Source organism: Etheostoma cragini, chromosome 6 (genome assembly GCF_013103735.1).
Source record: "Etheostoma cragini isolate CJK2018 chromosome 6, CSU_Ecrag_1.0, whole genome shotgun sequence".
In the NCBI taxonomy this organism is placed as follows: Eukaryota; Metazoa; Chordata; class Actinopteri; order Perciformes; family Percidae; genus Etheostoma; species Etheostoma cragini.
The window spans coordinates 24,922,223-24,937,782 of record NC_048412.1 but is presented as its reverse complement, the minus strand read 5'-3'; the positions used below and the strand labels follow the sequence as shown (position 1 = coordinate 24,937,782).

General features: G+C 41.1%; 1 long non-coding RNA gene across 1 annotated transcript; it reads left to right on the top strand.

The window, feature by feature from the left end:
• Nucleotides 1-783: 783 nt before the first annotated feature.
• Nucleotides 784-15,261, top strand: LOC117946455. The gene is made up of 3 exons (XR_004657035.1): nucleotides 784-914; nucleotides 9,254-9,259; nucleotides 15,247-15,261. It is a non-coding gene; the product is annotated as an uncharacterized LOC117946455 (long non-coding RNA).
• The last annotated feature ends 299 nt before the right edge of the window (nucleotides 15,262-15,560 follow it).

Genomic DNA, 15,560 nt, shown 5'->3' with positions numbered 1-15,560 from the left:
GAAGTTAATATCCTTTAGGCAGGGTAGGGCCGAACAAATACTCTTTGCAGTTTTTTGAAGTAAACTCATGCACGCCCGGTTTTGAGTGGTGTTTTGCGCAGCTCTGTTTCACATACTTTCTACTGACTGGGAAAGGTTCTAGGCAGGGCTGCAGTACTCGGACTCAAGACGATTTTCTGTTGTCTCGGACTCGTCTTGGACTCGTTGCAATTTGAAATTCGTAACCCTGATTACACACGGAAACAGTTCACGTTGGTGCTGTCAGATGAAAGAAGGAAGTCATCCTTTTCACCTTACTGATCCTCTAGGTACTGTATTGGCGGTTGGACAGCAAGCGGTGATTGGCTGGGGTCCAACGTGTGGTCAGCAATCTCTCTTTGACCTCCTAATCTGGCACAATGACCATTTTCGAAAGACAAGTATATCATTCAGTTGGATCACAGCCCAGGTTCCTGTGTAGATGGAATCTACGCAGAGCCTGTTTACTCCCTGTTTAGCCTCGTTGTACCGAATTTGGTTGCAGTTCCACTGGGGTTGATCACGGGCTAGAGCAAAATGAATGGGAGACTATGGAGCTAGACTCCTAAACATGTTTCTTTTGCCTGATTGCCATTGAGCTATCTCAGATTTGATTGTAGTTTTTGGAAGTTCAACATGGATTATAGGTTGAAGGTAAATGAACGAGGACTTATGTCCTTTTAATTTCTTACAGGTTGAGTTGTTGTTGCCCATAACAAGCTAGCATTCTAATGAATTCAGATCCGTTAGTGAAGGGCTGATTATGACCAGAGATCCCGCTTGATGGCGTCCGAAGCGTGTGTGTGTGTGTGAATACTTCAGCGTGGTCTTTAAACCATTAGCAAACCTCTTTCTAGCACGTGTATTGACAGAGAGCCTAACCTGTCAGCTGTGTTGTCGATGCCTCGAAAGAAAAAGAGGTCGTGACTCAGAGCTTGCTGTAAAGCAGTATCTCTGTCTGCACGATGTGTATGACGTCATTGACATTTTAAAAGGCTTTCTAGAACAAAAAAGCAACTTTAAAAAAAATGTAACACCCAGCAGAGTGTATTTTCTAAACCTCACCTTTTTGAATGCAACAATCAAATTACTAGACATGAATTATATCCTCCTTAGACCACCATTCATCCTGCACTTGCCCGTGAGAGCAACCCATTGGATGTTATTTGTGGGAGGAAATCCATGCAAGCCCTCATACAGAACTCTGGTTCAGAAGTTTTCCTATGAGTAGAAGTTCTCCCCTTATTAGACATTCTTTGGTTTAACATAGTTTTTAAAGCCTTTTATTATGATTTCAAACTGTGCCATAACTTATTTCCGTTGCTTACTAGCGTCTTTTCCTTTAGTCCGTAGCAAGTATATATGATGTAAGGTTGTCACTCTGTTTGCTCATTCATACAATCTATATAATTAAAACGCCGCTCTGTTCTTTAGTCCGACTGTCACCTTCACTTCTCAGCAGGCCAATCCATCCGCAGTCCTCTCCCTTTTCCGACTGCTCAGCAGCCGAGTGTTTACTGAGGCAATAGCATTTAAGTGCTTTACTCAAGGACAGCTGCATCGTCCTCTTGAGAGAAACACATTAATGCAACAATGATCTGACTGCCAACATAACCAGCTTGCTGTCTGCTACGTACCTCCGCTAATGCACTGTGTCTCTTCCTACTGCACGCTGATTAAAACCTTAATGGTGTTTTTGTTGCAGGTCCAAACTTTTATCTGGCAGTGCTTTCATCTCAGCTGTTTCATTGATCTAATGTACAAAGACTTTTTTCATTTATTTCTGTGACATTACATACCCTATAAATATCCCTTCTGATGAAAATAAGTACCTGATGTTTATCATTATCACAACTTTTTTTTAGACTTCATGGCGCCGTTTGAGAGAGCAGGTTTCACTTTTTAAACAGAAACACTGGCAGGCGGCACATTTTTTTCCTTCTCAAAAAGTGACAGAGGATTTTTCAAAATGATGGATCAATGGAAAAAGAAAACATAGCTTAACACTAACAACTCCTGAATACTGCCATATAAAAAAGTCAAAGTAACAGAAAATAACAGAAGTACAGGTCTGCAGTGTATAAACCAAATAAACCCGCTTAAGAAATACTGACAAAAAATATACTGTACATAGTTTGCTTTGTAAATTGGAGAAAAGGAGTTTACATTTTACAGATATCACCAGTGATGGTGAATAACGGCGTTATAAATGATTAATAACGGTGTTAATAAACAGCGTTACTTTTTTCAGGAACGAGTAATCTAATTGTTGACTCTTCCCATTTTAGTAACGCTGTTACCTACTGCCAAAAAAATGCGACACGACACTATGGTTGATTTTGTGGTATTCTTAAATACTAACCAAAACAAGTTCTTTTGGCCTACTATTTTAATTAATAAGTGATCTTTTTTCTTACACGACGGACTTACATTTTTTTTGTCAACTGTCAAGGTACGACAAAGAACTTTAAGAGGCTAATCAAACCGTTTTGTAGTCAATATCTTCTTGCAGAAAAATGATTTGCTCATTTGGGTATTTTTCAGTTCAAATTGGAAAACAGTTACCAAAACATCCCATGAAAATAAATCCAACATTGATGTAGACACATGAGGTGTGAGTGAGTGAGAGGCTTTATTTTAAGGTAATGGTTCTCAACCTCACACTACTGCTGTTTTATCTTTCCCGCCGGTTGGTTAATGAAAATTAATTGCATTCACTTTGCATTTGGAGAGCAAAATAGCTTCTGATTAAACAGCTAAAATGAAATCCGGCAGAGCTCCGGGCAGTGATGACCTGGCTGGAAAATGTCTGCTTTAAGGGGGACAGCATCACGGCTTGGTGGCTATATTGCCAATATAAAGACTTGCAGCATGAGGTTCATCTTCCTTCTCGCTCAGCCAGACAGCCGGTATAATTAGATATTGATAGAAGGACAGTAATTAATGATGAGTCTGCCAGCAACATTATCTGCCCCGCAATTTCATTTACACGTCCTGTAGTGATTTGGCGGGTGGGTCAGTGAGACACAGTCAGTCATTTGTCAAATCCTCTGACCTGAATGTGTTGTAATGGGACAGCTCGAGCAGAGATGAAAACCAATTCAAATCCTAGGTCATTAGTTTTCAAGATGGCGGATAGCTCAGTGTCATTTTATAAAGATTTTTTTCTTTTTGCATTCTTAGGCATCCATTTGACAGGGTAGCTGAAGACATGAGGGGAGACAGAGGGAGGAACAACATGCAGCAAAGGGCCACAGAGCCGAGTCTAACCCGGGTCCGCTGCGTTGAGGAGTAAACCTCTACATGTGGGCGCCGGCTACACCAACGGAGCTAATCGGGCGCCAGACTTCTACCGAGTTTTTACTTGAATTTTAAGTTTTCATGAATGTTTATGCTTCCTGCTGTAAGAAGACTCTGTTCTCACTGTATTCTACAGGGAACCAAGTCCTCTGGAAACATCAATCACGAAACAAATGGGGACAGAATATAACTAAGCTGCTGACTATGCTTATAGTAGAACACTGAATTAAAGAAAAAAACAACCACTTTGATGCAAATAGTATTTTTAAAATGATTATGTTTTTTCTATCATAATTATTTTTTTAAATAAAACCTATAAAAAATAAATAAAAAAAAACAGACAAAATCCTGGATCAATGTAATTAGAATTAAAAGAACAGCATTTTTTTCTTTGGAATTTTTATGTCATTACTATTTTCAGTGGAAATTTTCAAGTGTTTTGGATTTGCACTTTTAAGTTGAAAAGAAATCTAAATAAAATGTCAAGTCTTTTACATTTACAAAATAATCTGAAATATCACATGAAACCCGTTTGGTTTCCATACATGTGATATGTTTTCATGTTATGAACATGTGATTTTCAAGTGCCAGACATCACATTACCCAAAAACAGTTTTACGTGCGTAATAAACTAAAAAAAAAGCACTTACATTCATTTGCTACTCTAGTTTTGTATGTTTTTTGGGGACTTTTACAAGTATAACAAACAGAGCCCTCTGTAAAAACTCAGTTATAGAGACGGTTGTGTGTTTTAAGTTGATTTTTTACAAGCTTTAAAAAGCAACTGATGGAGATAATTGCACATATAAAAGTGATTTTTGGTGGGAAAATGAGAAATTATTTTGTCTGTTTGGATTGGGTTGAACCTTTAGCTCCAGACTGATGATGATAATACTGAAGTAATGAGTCAAGAGAGGGAGGTGGAGATAAAAGGGAAGAATGGATGGAACTGTAAATTTGCACCTTTTGAAGAAAAAAAGAAGAAAGAAAAGCAGGTAACGTTACATTCATCTGTGTGAGGTGTGTGACAGGAAGGTAAATCACTGGCGGTCTGTCCTCTCTGCCTGTGGGGAAGTGTGTGTGTGTGTGGCAGGTGTGTGTATGTGTGAGTGATGGCTGTGTGTCTCAGCCGACGTTGTGTGTGTGCACCGGTGCGTGTAATGAACGCCACCGTCAGCCTGACTCTTCACTTCTCCTTCCCCCAATCCCCCAGCCTGCCATCCTGCATCCTGTACATGACCACTCCCATCAGCAACACACACACACACACACACACACACACACACACACACACACACACACACACACACACACACACACAAACACACACACAGATGGTAGCTGTATACAGTTTTTGCTCCTAATCCTGATCGCATTCGGAGACAATCACATCCTGGGAGATCAGTTCCGGTATCTTCGGTTTGAACGCAGAGCAATTTGAATAATGGCTGGAGGCTGTTCGCATAAAACGCATTATAATGATAAATTGGATTTTAAGGACCTATCAGACCATCCAAGGACAGTGTGCTGTAAAAGAGGAAGAGACAGGAACAGATGTGGGACAGAGTGGAGATATGGCAGCAAAGCAACTGCTTGAAGAAAAATCAGTCTTTGAAATCTGAGACGCTTTTAGGTGCACTGAGGAGACAGTTTCCATGATTGGTGGGTTTTATACAGAAGGAAGTCAGCTTGCAAATGTATGCAGTGAGATCTGTGCTTGACATTGTGTTTTTTTTTTCTTAGTGGTTGAAAACAATCATCGAGGGCGTAATTTACTCTATGTTTAGGTTTGATTTACTCTTTAAAAAGGAATAAAAAGGATTCTGTTCAGAGGGATTTTAAAGTATCAAACCTTTCTCATCATAACCTCCATCAGGATCAGAGTAAATGCCTTTGAGTAACTGGCCACCAGAAACTGCATTTGTTGCTTCTCTCACGTCATGCTCCATCGGTTAGGTAGGCATCATCTTTACCTTCAGGCAGGCTAACCGCTTAGCCGCCTGAATGAAGGTAAAGATGACGCCTGGTCCTTTGGCTTGACGTCTTCAACTTCGCCAGCCGGCTGGCCCGCTCCTCTTTACTCACTCCTCAGTCGGAGCAGACGCGGACATAACAGTAACACAAAGTCCGTGGGGAAATGTCAAGTCAGAAAAGACAACCCTTATCAACAGTCTCTCCCTGAGATGTTCAATCCCAACATATGTCCTCTGCCTCACTTCCGCTTTTGCAGACTCCATGACGTGAGTAAGCCACACCCACTCCATCCTGGCGGGAAATAGAAACCAACCGGTGGATTGTGATGTTAATCTCCGCTGTGAACAACATCTTCCAGTTGTGCAAGCAATTAAAGGATTGGTTTACAGTTTGTCAAGCCTGCTTTAAAACAACACAGGCGTGCTCATTTGTACATTGAAAGCATTATTGGTCACTTCTGTCCATACTAGCTATATCGTAATACATCCTTTTTTAACGATCCTATGGCTCAAAAATGTCTTGATCTCCAGTGGCTAGAAAAGGCGATAGGTGTAAACCATGCCCTGGGTATCCTGCTCTGCCTTTGAGAAAATGAAAGCTGAGGTGGACCGAGCGGTTTTATTGGCTGTAATTATGCACCAAGGCTGAAATTTATACATCTTTTATATATGGTATTAGGGGACCATTAAGGTCTATACAAAATCATCTAAAGAGCACAATGTCATGGGACCTTAGGCGTTGGGACCTTAAAGCCGTTTTTACTGACAAAGTCAGTAGACCAATCCACAGCCTCCACTCTGTGTAAATGTCAGTTGGAATTGCTAAAGCTATAAAAGCTATGTCAAGTGGAGAACATCCAATGTTAGAGTCTATTTAATATAACATTTTCTCTTTCTTTCTCAGCTGCACTGGAGGGCTAGTTACACAAAGAAGCGAGAGTAACTTTGGAAGTTACACAATTGATTTGTCTAACTCCGACTGCTGAGGTCTCACATTATCTTTGGCTGTGCTTTCTAATTAATGTTTGCACAGATATGGAAATGTGGATTTTGTCCCACATCCTTTATTGAAATTGCTTTAAGAAGTGATGAGAATGACTCTTCTTCTGCACAGTAGAGGGACACACAGCTGCATGGATGTTCGAATGTACGCGTCCGATCCTCGAAACCAAACTCCATGTGAGAAATGCAGTGAACCGGAGAAGAATTCATGCAACACAGGCAGACAGGCGTTCTCATAGAGAACCATTAGTATTTGAAGAGTCCAGTGTGGGTCAAGTGATGACCCGTTGCATGCTCGTCTTGGTCATGCAAAGATCATCTGAATAATTGATTGGATACATCTCATGCCACTTCTAGAGAAACGTGTTGGTGAAATGTCAACACATTTCCACCCAATTAGCCCATTCGGCTGCGCATGAGCTCTTTTGAAGAGTTATTGCGCCGCGAGGGTACGAGCTGGAAAGCAAACCGTGTTCTCTGTGCCAAAAAAACGGACACAGCGGAGAATGACATCAGTATGTATAACGTGTGTAAGAAACAGTACCAAACTGTAAAACCTACTACCTAAACATTTGGCTGTCGTCTTTGTTGTTAAGTCTCTTGTTAACATGCATTGAGATTTTCTCTTGAAGCTAAGAACACAACATGAGCACGATGCTTTCAAAAGAATCACACCGACTTACTTCAGTTGTTCCAGGTACCGGCGGATCCAGCGTTAAACCAATGGGTTGTCCATCAAAGCCTTTGTGCCCCTGAAGCATGACAAGCTGGCTGCGACCAACATTAACCCCTTCAGAGTAACACTGGCCGTGCATATGGATTCTATATGGGTCATTCTCTCGGGGTAGTAACTGCTGAGGGGATGGAAACCCCCATTATACCAGGACTTTTAATCGTCTCTCTCTCCCTCTCTGAATCGCTGTGACGAAGCCAGACTGAAGCATTGGTCCAAACCACTAGTAATGCTTTGACTATGGGTCAGCTCTAATTGTTCAGGTTGAGCAAATCTGGCACAGTGTTTCTAACTTGGAACAATACAAAGAGAAAACAGTCCAAGATTGTTTTTTTAATGCCTGAGGGCAAAAACCTGGCAAAGTGAGCAGAGTGATTACAGGTTTTTTTCAATTTCTGTTGTTAAGTTCTTTTATTTTAGGGTTGGGAAGTTTTCTACAACGCAAAAGAGCTGATGTTGTAGAGATGCTGATAATTATCACAGTTATGATTTTTTGCTTAAGGCAGTTTTATTTTCTGGAGTGTGTAGGATGGGATATGGTGAGTTACTGAACGCCAGTTTTAGCCTGCAGCTTGACTCAACTTTCATGCTTCCACAGAGGCCAAAGGTCTCCCCTATTAATCAGGAGATGCATGCCATCCAACAAAGTGCTGCATATGGAAGAAAATCTGCAAGCAAGGCAAATCAAGAGTGGGGAGGAGGAGGAGGCACTCGAGCTGCAAACATGCTATGTGATCTACAATCAGTAGGGCTGTCAGAAATCTGATGATCAAAACAGATAGCTGAGCACTTTCCAACCTGCAGCCTTGGAAACATTAGTCTGTGGATGGTGAGTGATGGGAGGCATTTTTCTCAGGGAAAAGTACATCTGCCTTGATTAGTTCTTACCTCCATCATTCAAATTGCAGCTTCACTTTCATGCTTTATGTTCAGATCTCAGATCTTAGACTCCAAAACAATGTGGATGTGTATTTTCCTACAAGGGAAAAAAACACAGCATCTTGTTTTGACATTTAAAGTTTAAAATCACTTTTTCTGGGATTATGGGTGTTACTTTGTGTCTCTGGTGCTTTCACACGTGTACAAACTTGGAAATAAAACTATCCATGCTGTTTTGAGTGAGATACAGGTTTCTGAATGTTCTCTGCCTTCAGTCTCCGGGGGAGCTGTTCAAAATCTGCACGGCTTTCTACGTCACTAGACGAGTAGAAGTGGCTAGCCGTTGCCTTGTTTGTTTGTATATTTGTATTTTGAATGAATAAAAAAAAAAGAAAAAAGAAAAGAAAAAAAGAAGTGGCTAGCCGTAGCACATGCTAGTGCTAGCATGCTAGCTAGTTCTCAATGGCAAAACACTGCTACGACACACACTAGTTCACCATAATCTACAAAAGAACTACTTCCATGTCCCTGTTCTGCGGGTATTCCCCTTGTGTTCCCTCGTTTAGAAGAAGTCTACCAGTTAATTCTGCCTTCTTCTGACCAAAGTTGGAGAAAGCGTTATCTAGCTGATGGGACCTTTCCTAGCTACTGCACGTGTGCGACTCCCAACAAAGATAGTAAAGAAGTGAGTTGTCTCACTCTGTTGCTAAAACAAGTGTGATCTGACCAAGCGATGCTTTTGGAAGCGATGGGAGTGAAAATGTGTTGCCAGTTGCTGGTTGTTTAAGGAGGACAAGGAGGATTAAAAACATGATACACTCCTACCTTTGTAATATGCTTGAGCTGTTGCACGTGATAGTGATAGAACCATTTTGTGAACATAAGCCATATTGGGAAATATAGAGAGAGTTTTGTGGAGCTACTTGGCTTAATTACCTTTTAATTAACTCATTTGGCTATGGCTTGAATGTAACAAACGTTCATTAACATAAAATAGGCACGCACTATAACTTTAACCGTTTCTCCAGCTTTAGATTTCACACGATGGTAGTATGAGAGGAAAGAGTTCCTGAGCTGGATTCAAACCCTGGATGAATCCAAAGGTGTCATAATCATCTGTCTGAAGTGAGAAGTGACAGAGAAAGTCACAGAGATTTTTTCTTTTTTTTTAAGGGGGAAAAGATACTGAGAACAAAACCATCTGGTGTGGTCGGTGTGCTACTTTCCACAGCTTTTCCACTTCACCCTGAGTGTTGCCATTGTTGTCAATTAGTTCAACATATGTCTCATGGAACATGACTAACGATGGCACATTATGCAATCCTAATAAAGAACAGATCATTGTCAGGGATTAGTCATCAGGCTTGTGATGGAATCGCCGGGTCTCTGCCTCCTTCTCTCCGTCTCGAGGCACTGCCAGTATCAAAGATCCAAATCCACTGAGTCTAATGGATACTTGGTTCAGCTTCTGGGAAGTCTCAGAGTCTGTCATTGTTTTTGTCCTCGAAAAATGCCCGTTCAAAATTAAATTATTGTGCTATGAATAATGTTGCCCATTTAGGCGAGTTACTGTTGCTTGATTGCTATCCCTCCCTTTGCGTAAGTGTTTTTTTTTTGTGTTGTAGTTTAATTAAATGTATTAATATTTTATCTGTGATTTTATCCTCTCAGACGGAGAAATGAAGACATTCCATGACATGACAGCCTTGTTGGAAAATATGTATATGAAAAGACAATATGCTCAGTTGGTTAAGAAGGCGCCCACATGTAGAGGTCTACTCCTCGACGCAGCGGGCCTGGGTCCTTTGCTGCATGTCATTCCCCCTCTCTCTCCATTTTCATGTCTTAAGCTGTGCTGTCAATAAAGGCCTAAAAATGCACCAAAAATAATTTTTAACAAAACAAAAAGGTTTTGCAGGGATAATATCTCCAATTTGGTACACAACTGTGTACTTTTGCTTCCATCCCTGCAGCAGAATAATTTGTTAGTGTGTGTGTGGGTGTCAGTGCTTGTGGTGGGCTAACAGCATGGGATGGGAATATGTTGTTTGTTAGACCATGTCAACCTTCTTTCCGAAAAGGGCATATACATTTTTGGTTGATAATGCACCTTTGAAGTTTATGTGTGTGTGTGTGTGTGTGTGTGTGTGTGTTTGTGTGTGTGTGTGTGTGTGTGTGTGTGTGTGTGTGGGGGGAGGAAAATTATGGGTAACTACAGCGTTAAGCCAGACAGCTAGCTAGATTATCTGTCCAATCTGAGTTTTCTGACTAAAACAACCTTTGTACATACACGTTCCACCAAAAGTTCCTTTCTGAGGTTTCTGAGGCGCTTTGCACGGCCTAAGACAATTATGATTGGTTTAAAGAAATTCCAATAAACCAGAGCATGTTTTTCTCCAATCCTGGAATGTCGTCTGGACTACTCCACTTAATAAGACTACTCCACTTAATAAATTAAAGACAAACGTTCACTCTGCTTCTAGCTATGCTTTGGTCTCCACCAACTTGCTAGCTTTGATTTGTCTGTCTATTGGTGCATGGCAGTTAGCATCCAGCAGGTTCATTGAAGCTTTGTTGCTGCAAACAGCTGCCTGATGCTGCTGCTGGTTAAAACAAGCAGTGAGAATCAAACCATAGGTTCAATAAGCCATAAAACCAAAAAAATTAGCTAAAAGCAACAGAATTGGGTGCAAATTCTCCGCAGCTTCATCACTGCAACTAACAGCTTTCATGGCATGCATGGTACGTTGATGAGTGTAGGATTGAGTGGTCGACACAGTTTAGGTGATTGGTGTAAACTTACCCTGTCTGTGTACTTCATTACATGAAATATTAACTTCTCATCGTTATTCTTGTCCTAAATTGTGCCGTTATTCAGGTTAGGCATCCAGCGACAATGAAGACAACGGCCATCTATTGAAACCCTGTAACCTGCAATTGACTCTGCCATTACTCAACCTTCAGATAAGAATCATGGGTCAGGAACAGCACAGATAAAGGTGCAGAACAACATTATTCTATGTGTATAATTGAAGAGCCTGCAGTCGATTTCCGGAAAAAGAAGATGAAGACAGCAGCGGTGACTATCCTTATCTGCGGCGCCGTGGGTCTCCACCCCCGACACAGACATCTGCCTCGTGCTGGGTGAAAGAGGACAGGTGGGGCGTCCATCATCCATGCAGAAAGGACAGAGAAACCTTTAAGTCAGCAGGATCCATTGTTTAATGAAGGTCATTGGTGAGGTGGGAATGAAATAGGGCGACACCGGGGAGAGTGATAATAGCTCATCACGGTCGAGGTTTTTGATTCGCTGTCATATACTACATCATACTCCCTCAACGAGCACTCCACTTCTGCTTAAGACAAGGTCACACTGTTCAAATCTGGCGGTGCATGTTCTTCCAAAAACTAATCTAAAGGTTGTGGTGGTTAAATTAGAACTTCACCAGCGGCAGGAAAAGCATGAGTCCTACTGGAGTCATCAGAGTTGACGGTTAATGTACACACCCATCGATCCATCCGCCCAGAAATACTCCATACGCTGATTTTCCATCACGCAGCTCTCACAGCTTGTTTTTCCAGTCACGTCTTAACAATTTTTTCCTGTTGGTTCACTGTATACCAAATACAGTAGGTGTCACAAGTAGTGCTCTAGTTTAAAAACGGCAACATGCACTGCATATCATATATATTATTTTGGGAGGCAATATTTGAAGGACAGAAATGGAAAAAATATACAGAATGGCTTATTTTACTACATTTCAATTCATACTCATACGCCCCTCAGCCTCAGCAAACAGCTGTGACAGGGGTTACTAGAGTGATCAATAAGGTTATGAATAATGTGTGAGTCAACGTTAGCTGTGGTAAATTTGGAAATAATAGCACAGAGGCCAAACAATGTAACGTAACTGCTGAGGACAAGATGTTTGGTTTTACAAGTTTTAGTCTATGTCCATGACATTCCACTTCCAGGACTGCTCCGGTGACGCCAAAAATTCCTCTGAATTTCTTTCTTTTTGGCTGGTTGTCCTCTACCTTCCTCTTTCTTCCTGTTGGAATTCTAAACTCTGGTGGATTTCTGAGTACTATGGTTAACTGCTCCTCAGATCTCTGCAGGGTAAATCCAGACAGCTAGCTAGACTATCTGTCCAATTGGAGTATTCTGTTGCACAACTAAAACAACTATCGAACAGACACATGTTCTACCAAAACAAGTTCCTTCCTGAGGATATTGCAACTGCACCGCGGCTCCATCTGGCTCTTAGCGCCTCCCATGATGATTGTAATTGGGTTATAGAAATGTCAATAAACCAGAGCACGCCATTCGCCAATCCCGGATTGTTGTGTGGACTAGCCAGAGCCTTTGGCAATGCGAGACTAGGAAAGGTCAGAATACCAGCTCCTGTGTTCTGCACAATTAAAACGGCTTCAGTTCACAATCGCAAAAAAAGGCTGTGTGATGGCAATGTGAAGTCTTTAACATATTTAGAATGTAGTGTAAACTTAAACTGATATGGATGTTAAATATGCAGTATAGATTGTTAAACTGTATAATCCACCACAATTTTGATACAATTACAAAAAAAGAAGTAATTTTACCTCACAGATCAAGAGAGTTACCGCTGCCTCGATTAGTTGATTAGAACCAAACTCCCACTACAGAACTCAGGGTTAAGACAAGGATAGGGTAATAACAATAAACTAATTGCAGGCCTTAGGGTGCACTCCTTCCTGCATTGGCAATAAATGTACCATATATGTACTGTGTACTGTGTCTATACATGTGTGTACTATATGCCGAATACATAACAACTGAAAAGTCGAAAAGAGGTGGGAATCAGTCTTTTGATCCAACTTAAGAATTCTGAATTCTTGTGAATTTTGGAACACATCACATGAGATGTACTCATGTGCTCCCACTCAGCATGTTGGGAAAACTGTTGTCAGGCTCAGTGGTTAGATGCTGAGATTTGTGCAGACACACACACTGAAGTCCAAATGTTACAAGCCAATACTGCAGTTTGAGAAACACTTAGATAAGCTGGAGACAATATTTGTCACATCACATTTGTCTTGTTTTGTATCCAAGTGCTCGCCCTCAGTACTGCTAATCATCCTTCTTCATTTATGAATCTGTTATAATGATGTTCAAGAACCCTAACAGGGTTTTTCCCCATGCTTTCACTCATTATTTGATTTGAAAAGTCAGCTGCAGGCTGCTTTGTGATTGTGTAGCTGCTGACATTTGTTTTTGTGCTGTGGTGCGTTCAGAGCTGTGGGAACGTCCAACCTCTTGACACTGATGATCAGCAGCCTTTTTATTGGAAGGGAGGTCTGAATACATGTTTTCTTTTTTTTTAATGTTGTTTAGTTATTGTTTAACTTCTGGGCTTGAAACTCGACCCAAAATCTATCTTTTGAATATAAAACAAGAATTCCCTGTAGGCTTGAGGGGGAAAAACATATTCATTTTGGAGAACAGTGGCTGTGTTCAGCTTTAGTTGGATTCAGAGACCAGTTTTTACCGTTTTCTATCAAATATCAATTAAAGCTTACCAAACTACTCCTACAGCATGATTCACATCCTTCTTTTCATCTGTATGCTCCAAACCCCCACCAGCACATGGCGAAATAGACAACTGTCTTTTCAATGGAATTTCACCAAATTTAAGGGGTCAGTATGCTCCAAATTAAGTGCTTGTTAATTTATTGAAGTGATAATCCGAGCTCCCATTCTCAACCCCTTATTTAAAGTCAGAATTAGGATGGGCAGCATCCAACCAATTTAGCAACAATTCCAAACCAACCATCCAACCAGCATGTCCACTACCTGCAGCAGTTGGCCAGATTTGCAGGGATTAAAAGTGTAGAATAATTTCTTTAGGAATGATTAGAGTCGACAATGTGATGAATCAGATTCTTTAAAGCTTTAGTGTGTAACTTTTTGATATTAATGAACGTCTGTTACATTCAAGCCCTTGCCAAATGAGTTGCGACAAAGCTAATTAAGACTATCAGCTCCACACAACTCTCTTTGTATTTCTCAGTATTACTGTGTTTAGAAGATTGAGTAGTCCGGGGACTTTCCCGTGCAGAAGCTGGAGCGAAGCTAATTACCTCTTCTAAAGAGTCCATCTTGTTTTATTGGCATTTTAGGCCTTTGTTTGTATACATTTATGAACCTCTGTATATGGGTGCGCTCTCTACAAGGTGAGCTACCCAGGCGCCCGTGTTTTTTTTTTAATCCTCTGTGTCCTCCTTGGCTACTAGCAACTACGTGGGGGAGGGGTGGGGGTGTGTGCAGGGAAGGCTTGTATCAAGTGGACGCGCCAATAGTTTTGTTGTGGGGGCGGCAGAAACTACGCACTATAGCCTTAATTCATGCAGCATGGAGAGCAGCTCTGTTGTGATCTTTCTCCAGGTCCTTTTCAATGTCTATACTCATACAGTATATGATGAAAAGTTCTTGACAGAGATGATGATTGAGTCCGACATGCATGACATGCAGTTCTTAGGCTTTCTGAGCCCTCAGGTCTGATGTTAATGTAGCACCAATAATAGCCTTTGACTTGTTACCTCTTAACCAGCCCTCTGGACAAATGACCCTTTGATCAAATGACACTTTCATTTTTAGTCTCTCAGTCAGTTTTGCATTGCCACACCTCCCTCAACAGTGCTGCGGAGGAGGGTCTGGCTAGTCCACACATTATTCCGGGATGGGAGAAAAACATGCTCTGGTCTTTTGGTCTTTTTTAAACCAACCACAACTCTCATGTGCTGCGCTAAGCACCGGCAGAGCCACAGTGACACTGCAAAATAGCAAATGAACTTGTTTTGGTGGAACATGTGTAAACTCAAAAGTTCTTTCAGTTGTGCAACAGAAAACTTAGAAAAACAGATTTTAAAATTCTAATTCAGCTTCGCCTATGGCCTTGTGGAAAACACACACACCAGACCAACACAACAGACAACAGGGTTGTCACATCTGATAGTGGGATTTTGAACAAAACTACATGCATCAGTACATCACTATTTCTGCAAATTTGGGGGGCAGAGTTGGACACAGATGCCGGGAGATTATAAACAGGTCAAAGTGGAATGTGACTGTGCCTTTAAGATGGCTTTATACCTGGTGCCTTTATAGTTCAAAATCAGAATTCCCCCATTGATAGCACCACCATAACATTAAGTGGAGGTATTGAATGTGTTTAGGACGTATCTTACTTTAATTGTGTTTACATTTGTTTTTCTTTTCTTTGTGATAAAGAGTGATGGCAAGCTATGCATGAACTTCAGTTCCAGCCAGGCAACGTATATTTCATCTCATTACTCATTAAGACAGAGAGAGATTAAAGAGGATTAAAGGAGACTACTGAGCTTTTCTTCAACTTGCTCAATGCCCTCTTTGCCAGAAAGAAAACCTCCCCAGGCATCGAAAACTTGTAGGATCGTTTTGATGTAGCCTCTGGCATAGCTCCAATGGCTCCAAAGCTACACTGTCACCCGTTAATGCACTACTGTATACATATCTCTTTAGACATCACACTCATGCCTCTCCAATACCTCTCTGCTACAATGTTTTGTGGCTCTTGCACTCCTTTCTGTTTGTTTTCCGTTCACAAAACCAGGGCTGTGTATTAACGCCAGATCAT